At 42.0% G+C, this 12360-nt stretch overlaps 1 long non-coding RNA gene across 1 annotated transcript; it reads left to right on the top strand.

Annotated features, from left to right (window-relative positions):
* The first annotated feature begins 97 nt into the window (after nt 1–97).
* Nucleotides 98–7277, top strand: LOC310708083. The gene is made up of 3 exons (XR_014526839.1): nt 98–486; nt 4028–4217; nt 5544–7277. It is a non-coding gene; the product is annotated as an uncharacterized lncRNA (long non-coding RNA).
* The last annotated feature ends 5083 nt before the right edge of the window (nt 7278–12360 follow it).

Raw genomic sequence — 12360 nt, forward strand, 5'->3', positions numbered from 1 at the left:
ATAGACCAAAATTTAAAATCGTACATAATTGGTTAAAAAACCAATATATTTATTAAAAGAAATGTTAGTCCGGGGTTAAAGCCCTTTAGCCCTTCACCTTTAACGTGGAGCTTGCAAGACTGCCGTTTCTGCTGCGGAGGAGGTGTGAGCCGCCATCCATCCCCTCAGATCTGGGCGCTTAAGGAGGGAGGAAGCTGCTGCGCCGCCGCCTTCTCTCCAGGGACGCCCGTCGCCGTCGCTGCCGCGTGGCGGGAAAAAGAAGGCCAAGGAGCGGGGAAGTGGGGGTTGTTGTTTCCCCCCCGCCTTCAGTGAAGGGCCGGCCAGGTCAGTCATTTCCTTTGCATGGAGCTCCCGGCAAGCGAGGTAGCGGCGCAGCTCTCCCGCTCTTCCTTCAGGTCTGCGCAAAAAGGAAGGCCTAGGCCTCTGCCCACTCCTTAGCGACACGCAGCGAAGAAGCTCCCCGGGGGTGCTTATTTCGCCGGAAGGGTAAGAGAACTTGGGTCCCACCAAGTCCCAGTCAAGCGAGGACAGTGCCTGCGAGAGGGCCGCATTCCCCGCGGCCCCGCATCATCTTCAGGATCACAGAAGATGCAGTTCCCACCAACCTTTCTCCTCTGCCCAGGCATAGAATCACAGAATTGTAGCGACCAGCCAGATCTTCTCTCACATACATACAGTGACCATTTAGGCATCGCCCCTCTCCCCCAAAGGAGGGCCCTGGGATTTGCATATGCTAATTGATATTAAGCCTACCTGCCAGTTTAGTAACAAATATTATAAATTAAGTAGAAAGGCAACTCGCCACCAGTGGAGAAAACTGTTGATCTCTTTGTGCTTGCTCAGTCTGCAGCCTGTTGACTCCCAAAGGCCCTGCTCTCCTTTCTTAATTGTTCTTTTCTCTTTAAATCAGACTTAAAAGTAGAGGAGTGTCCATGTTATAGTATGGCACTTGGCCACTCTATCCAAATGCAAGTCCAACTGCCTGCTGTGCTGCAATCACACATTTCAAAGTGTGCTCAAAGCACATTCACAGCACATTGGGCCTCTTTGATATATAGGTCTGACTAGGTTCTCACTCACAACATAGGCAAGCAGTCCTACTGAGTTCAATAGAACTTCTCAGGAGGTGTGCAAGGGTTTGTAACCATGCAAGGGCTTAAAATCAATTGGACACAGCTGAATTTGCCTCATAATCAAAATGCATAGGATAGTGGTGGTGTAAGCGTTATTTTGCTGGTGCACATTCCATAAATGTACTTGGGTTATGCAGTGTTAGCTTGTGAACATCTGGGTATTGTTTGCTGATGTTACATTCCTCTGGGTTTCATATTATGCTGCTATCACTGCTTCCTGCCAATTTAAGGTACAAATAAGGCACAAATGGCAGCATTACTTATCCACTTATGGGATTATCTTCCAAAAGGGAGGACTTGAACACCTTCTTTGTTACAGCATTAAAAGCAAAAGGCATTATCCAGCCACATTAAAATCAGCGGGACTTTTTGTTTATCAGGAATATGGATAGAACCATTGCAGAGCTTTTGCCAGTGCCCAGAGAATATCTCTACTTTCAGGAGAGGTTTGGTGATGTTATCACTACAGATAATTGTGCAGAAAGCAGAATGCCCTCACCGTCTCTAATACTTCGGAGATTGCAACAGTGGAGTTATCTAAACTATTTCTACAGCCCTATCGCTGTAATAGCCAGGTGCTGAAATCACTGCTGTAGATCACATCCAGATGGCTTGGGATATGGAGAGAGTGAAGGATTTAGCAAGTTAGGCTGTGTCTGCAATTTATTTGTTGGGGAAAGTCTATTCAGTACAGCTAAGTTGGGAAAGCTAGCTAGAGCACACACACAATGAAACAAAAGGAAATAACAATTAAAAGTGGATACTAGCAATGCCAACTAGCCAGAAAAAGCATCCTGGCCTGCTCCTGTGCAGACTTTGATAGCAACTTGATATGCAGGAAAAGGAAGAAGAAGCATCTTAGAGCAACAAGATATGCATGGTCACCTGCCAATGTCTGCACATTAAGCTGTGGTCAAAATACAGGACAGAAGCTGGTGGCAAAAATAAAAAATGCAATTGTCAATGCTAGGCCGAATCGCTGTGATTAAAATGAATGTGTTGCCTAGAATGCTCTTTTTGTTTCAGACCTTGCAGATTCTTGACAAGATGGAATGCTTTAAGAGGTGGCAGAAAGATATTTCGAAATTTGTCTGGCAGGGCAAAAAGCCCAGAATTAAATTCAAAATATTAACAGATGCCAAAGAAAGAGGGGGTTTTGCCCTGCCGGACTTAAAATTGTACTACGAGGCAGCAGCTTTCTGCTGGCTGAAAGAATGGATGCTCCTCGAGAACACTGATATCTTGGATCTGGAAGGTTTTAACAATGCTTTTGGTTGGCATGCATATCTTTGGTATGATAAAGTAAACAGCGCTTTTAAAAATCACATTGTTAGGAAAGCATTGATTAATGTTTGGATAAGATACAAAGATCTATTGGAAAATAAAACCCCTAGATGGGTGTCACCAGTGGAGGCCAAAGCAGTGAAGAGACTCAATACGGAGGCCGGATGGCCGAAGTATTGGGAAATCTTAGAACAGGAGGGAGACAAGTTCAGACTACAAAGTCAGGAGAAATTGAAGCATAAAGTTGGAAACTGGTTTCAATACCGTCAAATAATGGAATTTTTTAAACAGGACAGGAAAATTGGTTTCCAGGTGGAGAAATCAAAATTGGAAACTGAACTGTTAGAACCCAATACTAAGATTCTATCTAGAATGTATAACTTGCTGTTGAAATGGAACACACAGGATGAAACAGTAAAATCTGCTATGATTAAGTGGGCTCAGGATGTTGGACATAACATCATGTCAGCTGACTGGGAATGGTTATGGAACACCGGTATTAAATTTACGGCATGTAATGCCTTAAAGGAAAACATTATGAAAATGGTATACAGGTGGTACATGACCCCAGTCAAGCTGGCAAAAATTTATCATTTGCCTGATAATAAATGTTGGAAGTGTAAAGAGACTGAAGGTACCTTTTATCACCTTTGGTGGACTTGCCCGAAGATTAAGGCCTTCTGGGAAATGATCTATAATGAAATGAAAAAGGTACTTAAATGTACCTTTCCCAAAAAGCCAGAGGCCTTTCTTCTGGGCATTGTCGGCCAATTGGTGACAAAGAAGGATAGAACTTTTTTTATGTATGCTACAACAGCGGCAAGAATACTCATCGCAAAGTATTGGAAGACACAAGATTTACCCACTCTGGAAGAATGGCAGATGAAAGTGATGGACTATATGACATTGGCTGAAATGACAGGCAGAATCCGTGACCAACGAAAAGAGACGGTGGAAGAAGACTGGAGAAAATTTAAAAGCTATCTGAAGGACTATTATAAACTTAATGAATGTTAAAAATGTCGTGGTTTTCAGAAACAAGGGGGTACAAGGGTATATGGTTAGAAGATAGAAAAGGACTAAGTTGATAGAGAATTGAAAGTAATAATTGGGAGTTGCTAGTTGAGGTATGGACATTGGGATGCAGAGAGGGGGGGTATGGGGAAGTCCAAGAAAAGAGGTTTATAAGAAAATATGTATGAAACTATGCGTGTTTGTTTGTCTTTTTTATTGTCTGTTTGTCTTTTTAAAATGTTGTAAAATCAATAAAAATTTTATAAAAAAAAAAATAAAAAATAAAAAATGCAACCGTAGTGACAACCAAGACACAAAGACATGACAATGGTTACTGTAAGAATTCCTGACTCTGCTTTTCCATGGTGACCCTTTAGTTTTGCAGGAAGGATTCGTCCAGTGGATAAATTGTTTGGGGCACATATATAGCAAGGATGTGACTTTTTTCCAATGTTACTTGTGCATTGTTGCGTAGGTAGAATCTTTCATTCTAAGCCACAGGATCTAACTGGCCCTTCAAGCTTATATTTGTTACTTTCTCTAATTTGAATATCATGTTCAGCAATCAGCACTTTCCTTATATTCTTTGCTCTCAGTGCCTTAAAAGGAAACAAATATGGTGGCGGGTTTCTTGAATGCAGCACAGCAAAGATAGCATGTTGTTTCCAAAAGATCTGGAAGGTATCAGAGCTTGAGAAACTTCAAGCCCCCAGCCCAGTGAGTTTGGCAAGCGAATGGAATCGTTCCATATGGAGAAATACCATGGTAATAGCACCAGGAGAAGAGGTAGGTCTGTTTAGCAACATTGGCAGGGCTGTGTGTGTGTGTGTGTGTGTTTACACAATGTGGCAAAAACAAGTCCCCAGTGACAGATGAATGCCAGATACTTTGAGTGTTATATGTGGAAGGAGAGAAAGCAGAAAGGCCAAGCATTGGCAGGAAGGAAGGCATGGCAGAGCCAAGCTAGCAAGCCAAATGGGTTTGGGCACAGATCTCATGAAGAAACTGGCATCTACAGTAAGCCAGAAATCCCAAACTAACAGTTAAAAGAAAAAAGAAGGGAAGGCACCAACAATACTCTCTCCCTCCCCAAAATCCTAGGCAATTTGGGTGGGATTGTGCTCTTGTTCACTAGGAGCAAGGGATGAGCATTGTTTACGACTGACCCAAACATAAGATGGAGATTCTTGATCCATCACCAGAAGTCCCCTGTCCATCCAAAAAGATTGTGGAAGTGAACATGAACACATACGCATAATTACATTATGCACCATGGGAAAGATTCTCTGTCGGGTCATAAACCTCATTAAAACTACAGGGTGTCGTTTACCTCCAGGAATTGACCTGGTATGGTGTATTAACACTAGTAAGCATTCAGGATTGTGGTCACATGAGTTCACATATCCGTCACTGCTGTTCACTAATGAGATTATTGAAGATAGAAGCTATACTCTCCTCCATCATAGATAGCAGTTGTTGATTAGTGATTTCATGTGCTTAGACTGAAGCAGTGATGCCAAAGTGCAAAATGACCTATGGAAACTTGCAAATATTGTCACTGAGACCCCTTTTGCATGCTTAGCTGGGAGTTAGCAGTACTGAACATCGTGGAACTTACTTCTGAGGAAACTTGCATAGGAATATGTTGTATAAGTAACAGTCAAGTCTGCAGTGGGCAATTTACTTGAATTCTAGTATGGGAAAGATTAAGCCCCTTTTGGGGGACAAGAACTTAATTTGCCCATTCTGTAGCTCTAGGGCAAGCTCTAAGGCACCATAGATTATAGGAGTAGATTTATTTACATTTTTAATCAGCAAACAGACATGTAATCATATTCATGTTTACTCAGAAGTAAGTCCCACCAAGTTCAGTAGGACTTACTTCAAGGTAAGGTAGTGTAGGATTGGGCCATAAATAAGATTTTTATAGATCATAAGTCTTTCACACACTATATAATATACAACTTTGTTCAGCAGAAAAATATTATGAAGTCATTGCATTACAGGAATTCACACTTCTTCACATATGTTTGCTGTGCATTTATTAATGCATAGTGTATGGGGTTTTGTTTTGCTTTTTGCACAATCTATCTGATATGTGGTCTTCTCCAGTACAGCAGAGTAGTAATCCCAGAGGATGTATGAAAAATGATGCAACTATTCCTGCGAAGCAAGGAAAAAGCTTTTTAGCTGAGAATAGTAAAGGAATTCAGATGGCAAAAGTCAAAGAAAAAGTAAGACAGATTGAATGTTTTCAGCACTGGGATCTTGAATATGTTATTTGGATGTAAGTTCCATTGTTTTCAGCAGGACACACTTTCATGTAGTGTGTTTAGTTCTAGACATTTATTGATACACTTCCATAGTTTCTTTAGTTTTCCAGTTAGGGAAGACTTCTGTGAGCAACATAACATCACTCTGTTACTAATTTAATTGGTTTAAGCCTGCAGAGGCAGTACTGTACTGCAATGTATTGCTGAATTAAAGCCAGAGCACTGTTTTCAATCACCCTCTGAGGACAGAAAGTAAAACTTAATTCCATTGATTTCAGTGTATCTCTTCTGAGTGTGACTTGCTTATGTATCACCCAGTGAGTTTAAGTCAGCTCTTTAGTAGTTTGGTGGCTGTCCTTGTATTTGAGTTCTTACAGACCACACACAAAAACCCCAACACATCACTTCAAATGGCTCCAGTGTTATTACTATTACTCTTCCAGGCAACCAGTTTATTGAAAATTCATCCTGATTTCCTTGCACAAAGCCGATGCAAAGGTTAGATTATTTTGAATTAGTTTACTGGGAGGTTATGTGACAATGAGCATTCATCCTGGTTTGCTTGCAGGGTGATTATATGTCTTTTTATTAAGCATTTTATTAAGCAAGGAAATCATCCCACACTTTTCAGGGCATCTCCCCATCACTTTACTAACTGCCAGAAGTTAGTTAGGTTTTTCCTTTTATTTTTAAGTAGATTTGTTGTGCTAGGGCAACAGAGCATTTAATGTACTTTAAGTGCACAAACCTAAATTTCTGGTATGTGTGTGAATCACTCCTGGAAAATTCTGACAGCCTGGAGGCACCCTATGCATTCCTAACAATGTTAATCTGAATTGGAACCTAAAGTCACTATTGTGACCAATCACAGTCACTGCCATAGATCCACAGATTGTCAGACAGGTAGCAGCAGTTGCCAATAACTATTAAACAGCCTTGGTTCTGTATACTTGAAGGAGCGTCTCCACCCCCATCGTTCAGCCCGAACACTGAGATCCAGCACAGAGGGCCTTCTGGCGGTTCCCTCACTGCGAGGTTACAGGGAACCAGACAGAGGGCCTTCTCGGTAGTGGCGCCCACCCTGTGGAATGCCCTCCCATCAGATGTTAAGGAAATAAGCAGCTATCTTATTTTTAAAAGACATCTGAAGGCAGCCCTGTTTAGGGAAGTTTTTAATATTTAATGCTGTATTGTTTTTAACACTCAATTGGGAGCCGCCCAGAGTGGCTGGAGAAACTCAGCCAGATGGGCGGGGTATAAATAATAAATTATGATGATTATGATCATTTTCTGTGCTTGTCTCTCCTTGAAAGGAGATGCATACCCAGGAAGTAGCATCACTACACCTGCCTTCCTAGGTCTTGAGAGCTCCTGTGTCTGTCCACAGGGGGGGTGAGTGCAGGCCTTTGGCTAATTAAACCATCTATGACCTTTTAAACTGGGTGTCTTACTTATAGTTTTATTAGTTATTATGTTATTTATTTTTGTGTTTTGTACTCTAAACAACCCTGTGATCTTTGGACGAAGGGCAGTATATAAATTTAATAAATAAAAATGAAAAATAAAGCATGGAGAGCTGTACAAATGGAGCTGTCTAAAGCTGCTTGATGGGAGGGAAACTGATAGTGCACAATACACATGGAACATAGCTGTTACTGCAAGCTGCTGTACGTGCAACATGGCCCATACTCTGTACCTCTGCCCCAGATGTAAAGGTTTCACCACCACAATCCCTTCCAGCACAAAAGAATATAGATGGAAATCTAATTAACTGTACACATTAGATGCTGCTCTCTATTGGTCATCTTTCTTGGCTGTTGATATCCCAAGGCAAGGGCAACATGTCTGGAAAAGTTTGTATCCTGGGCTGTGGGCACAGTGGAAAGGTGATCTGTTTAACTTGTTGTTCAGGCTATTTACTTTTTGGTATGTGCAAAATGTTAAATTGTACAATAGCCCCTTCTGCAGTTAGCATTACCATCTGTCACTGATTATATATTTAAATTGTAGAACTAAATGAAACCCCACAATTTCCTCTCCTGAACTTGCCTATGAGAACAGACTGCCCTTGGCCACTGTCCCAGATCTGCCCCACAACTTGTAAGGCACTGCCCAGAGGACATCCAGATAAACTGCACTGCAACTCAGTCCAAACAACAACAACAAAAAAGATTTTGGAATGTGCATGCAGGAAGCTTCCCTTTCTAGGGATGTCTGTTTCAATCTGCTCCCTAAACACTAGGGGCAAGCAGAAGTTAGACTGAGATCTGCTAAAACGCTGGGTAATTTGCAGTAAGGGTTTGTGATCCCCAATTGCTTATTGTTTTAATTTTTAAAGGGTTAGGGTTGTTTTTCTCCTAAATTAAGATGGCAAAACTAAGAGTTTGGGAGGAAAATAGCAGTAGACTTTTTGAAAGGAGCAGGAGCTCAGTTTATTGTGCTGAGCTTGCGCTCTGAGGCATCCCATTATCTAGTCTAAGCTTGTGTTTCCCTCACCTACACTTTTGCACCTGGCTTTGATGGAACTTGGGGTTCCAGCAAAAGATAAAGTAGATCTTGCAAACTGCTCACCCCTGCTATGCACTCTTCTGTGGGTGCCTCTTGCACTCCTCTGAGTCCTCTACAGAGTTTAAAAGAAAAAGCAAACACATGCCAAAGAAAGAGAGGGCGTAAGTTGTTTATCCCATGTAGAGGAGAGATCTCATCTAGTGGAAGGATGGTGTTCAAAAACTATTTCCCATCTTGTTTTGTTATACAAGGCTGTAAATTCTGCTGTCACAGAGCTGGCAGTATTTTGATACCTCAACAGGAACCTTGATCACATTGATGCTGTGGACTGACAGGCAATTGTGAGCAGCTGATATTTCATTAGTACTTGCACTACATTGCATTCTGCAAGGAGAATGGTTTATTACAAAGTCTCTTCAGCTATGAAGGGTATTAAGACAATGAAATACTTGAGCTGTGCTGGTTGTTAGGACAAACTAAGGCTGTGAGTGACATGCTCTAATGAAGATCTTTTTCTCCATCTCATGTCCCTGAGAAGAAGGGATATAGCTTAGTGGGCATGCTCCATGGACTTTCCTGTGTCCCATATTAAAACACTATTTTCTTTTTTGGCCAGAATCTCCTCTTCTCTGCCCTCATACTTCATTGCCTCCTTGTAAATACCTTTAAAGTACACGTTTTGTGGGCAGTTTCATAAAACGAATTGTCACTTTTCAGTAGATAAGTACTGATTCTTTTGGGAAAACCACAGGTACATGCTCCAGGCAAGAAGTAATGCATACTTTGTGTTGGTTCAGCTTCTTCTTTTCCCCAAGTGTGGGTTGTCTGATGGGGAATTTGTGCAGTTGGAAAATCTGCCATTAAAACCCCCTGAATCTTCATTATTTATATATATATATATTGCTGCCATGAAAAACATTACTTTCCTTATACAGAGAGAGAGATGAATGCAGGCAAGGATCAACCACAGCTTTTGGGTTCCGCAGACACTCTTATTTTTATTGATTTTTCCTGTAAAGACTCAGCCACAATGGAAAATGATTCTCTTCAACGTGGTAACACAAGCATCACAACAGTTGCTAGTCAGCCTCCCTAAAGAACTTCACAGCCCACTCTTTGAAAACCACCAGATCTGCAGAGTCTGTGTTATGGGGAAAGGGAGCCACCTTATGGTTATTCCAGCTATTTTCAATATACAGTGTGGGAAAGGGAGGCCAGCATAAAGGCTCAAAGAAGGGAAGGGGCAAATGTAAAGCTGCATCTTGTACATTCAGCAATACATTCCAATAACAAAACCAGTAGTGTTGCTGTAAACTGCAGCAGAAATTATTTTTGGACCAAAAAAGATTTTTTTCTCCACCTCCCACCCCCAAAATACTTTGCCTAACATACATCCTCATGACAAGTTCTGGCAGATTCAAAAAGCTTCCTCCCTAATTTGTGACATTTTGGTTGGTCCTAACAAAGGGACAAAACAGAAACGATTTAATCCATTGTCATGCATGCAACCTCTGCTTAGCTTACCTGGTGGGTTTCCCTCCAATAAAAACCTATCTGCTACATAGGTCAGGTAAAAGCAAAGGCAAATGACCCCTGGTTGGTTAAGTCCAGTCAAGAGCAATTATGGGGTGCAGCACTCATCTCGCTGCAGGCTGAGAGAGCCAGCATCTGTCCACAGACAGCTTTCCAGGTCATGTGACCAGCATGACTAAACCGCTTCTGGTGCGGAAGCCAGAGAGCACAAAAACGCTGTTTGCCATCCCACCACAGTGGTACCTATCTATCTACTTGCGCTAGTGTGCTTTTGTACTGCTAGGTTGGCAGAAGCTGGGGCAGAGCAACGGGAGCTCACCACCATTGCATGGATTTGAACTGCCAACCTTTCGATCGGCAAGCCCAAGAGGCTCAGTGGTTTAGACCAGAGCGCCACCTGTGTCCCTATGTACAGAAGTAGCAAATGGCACTCCAGGAGATGATATTATTGTCACAGCAGTGAAATTAGCAGTGGTGCTTCACTCTGCTCATCCCTGCTCCACTATACCACTGAGCCGACCTGAAGGCAAGTCGCGTGTCACTCATTTCCAAAGATTCTGGCAAACTGCAGTGGTGCCTTGTAATTCATCAGGTATCCTAAAAATAAATAGCATTATCTTATCTTAAGGAAAGAGGTCCAACTAGATAACTTAGGGTGGCATTCAACTACATTTTTTTGAGCTAGCACAAGGATTAGGAATAGTGCAAAGGGAATTCCACCCCCTCTCTTGTGCACACCCCACACCATTCCATAATCTGCTCTGGAGGGTTGGGGGGGGGGAATCCCAGAACAGATTGAGGGGAGTACAGGGGAAGGAGAGGGGAAGATCATTCCATTGCTCAAGGAGAAATCCTTGCACTGACCAGTGATCTGCTTGACACTACACTGAATACAACCCCTAATGTCTCTCCTTGTTCCATGGATTCCGTGAAAACTAAAGGAATCAGCAATACAAATTCACTGATTTGTGTAACTGTATTGGGAACACCAAAGATTGTGCCCCAGCCCAGGTAAACAAATGCAGTATGTGGATGTATGCATTGGCTCTGGTCTTGTCTGAACTTTTCACTCCCCATTGTGTCATGTGCACTAATTAGCTTGTTAAGTAGACATAGCTTTAGTTACAGATAGGTAGCTGTGTTGGTCTGCTATAGTCAAAACAAAATTTAAAAAATGAAGTGTGCATGCACACAAAAGCTCATACCAACAACAAACTTGTGAGTTCCTGTTGTTCAGTCCCTGCTCCTGCCAACCTAGCAGTTCCAAAGCACATCAAAGTGCAAGTAGATAAATAGGTACCGCTCAGGCGGGAAGGTAAACGGCATTTCCTTGCGCTGCTCTGGTTCGCCAGAAGCTGCTTAGTCATGCTGGCCACATGACCCAGAAGCTGTACGCCGGCTCCCTTGGCCAGTAAAGCGAGATGAGCGCCGCAACCCCAGAGTCGGCCACAACTGGACCTAATGGTCAGGGGTCCCTTTACCTCTACCTTAAGGTGCTACTGGAAGGAACTTTTTTATTTTGTTTAGACATAGCTTGTCATGTTTCCCTGCTCTGCCCTGCCAATGCTAAGTAGTGGCTACATAAAGATGCAGCCCTAAACAGGGCAGAATGTCATTCCCCTCCACTAATAATAATAAAATGGTCTAACAAGATGGTATTGCAATACATTGAGGTATTTCTTTGTTTTTGTATTTACAATTATGTAGTATATTATGAAAACTAAAGGGTTTTCCTCCTAGGAAAAATAATTAATTGTACCCTGATCTTAAGCATCTTAACTTGGAAGTATTCCTATTAATTTCAGTGAAACTTACTTCTAAACACTTACATTAAATCCTGGAGATTTAGAAAGACGGGGACAGATTTAGTCTAACCAGATTAGAGATTAAGCTGATTTCATAATACCAGCAAAGGATTGAGGCTATAGTGAATCATCTAAACTAACATGTTTTTCACAAATGTGAATTTTTGTTAGCAAGACAGAATAACTTCACAAAGGGCTTTGCCAGATATATATCTTTCCTAAGGGTGAGCTAGTAATACAATTTTCCCTTGGCACTTTACTGGCAGTAGCATTTCAAGCAATGCCCCCTTTTCCTTAGCTGCTAGGGGAAATGGCACACCTTCTACATGTAAAAAGGTGTCACTTTAGCACTATTTATCTATTTCCTTACTTCTGTATCCCACCCTTTCTTCCATCCCAAGATGGCAAAAATGAGCTCACTAGAGAAAATGAGCTCGCAGTTTCCAAAAAGAAAGGGACCATTAGAGAGAGACAGTGGCTGAAGGTGCCTGTAATGTCCTGGCATCCAAATGGCACAAGCAGATTGTGAGGTAGGACTTCGGATGTGCTTCACGTCTGAGCGTTTATAGCCTCTTTGTATTTGCCTTATTACCGGTAACAATTATTTGCCTTATTACCGGTAACAGAAAAGCACAGGAATAGAGTAAGTCACACCATTGGTCTACCTAGTTTGGTACAGTTAAAGCTATGGTTTTCCCAGTAGTGATGTATGGAAGTGAGAGCTGGACCATAAAGAAGGCTGATCGCCAAAGAATTGATGCTTTGGAATTATGGTGCTGGAGGAGACTCTTGAGAGTCCCATGGACTGCA

This window comes from Podarcis liolepis (assembly GCF_965112155.1).
Source record: "Podarcis liolepis genome assembly, chromosome: 5".
In the NCBI taxonomy this organism is placed as follows: domain Eukaryota; kingdom Metazoa; phylum Chordata; class Lepidosauria; order Squamata; family Lacertidae; genus Podarcis; species Podarcis liolepis.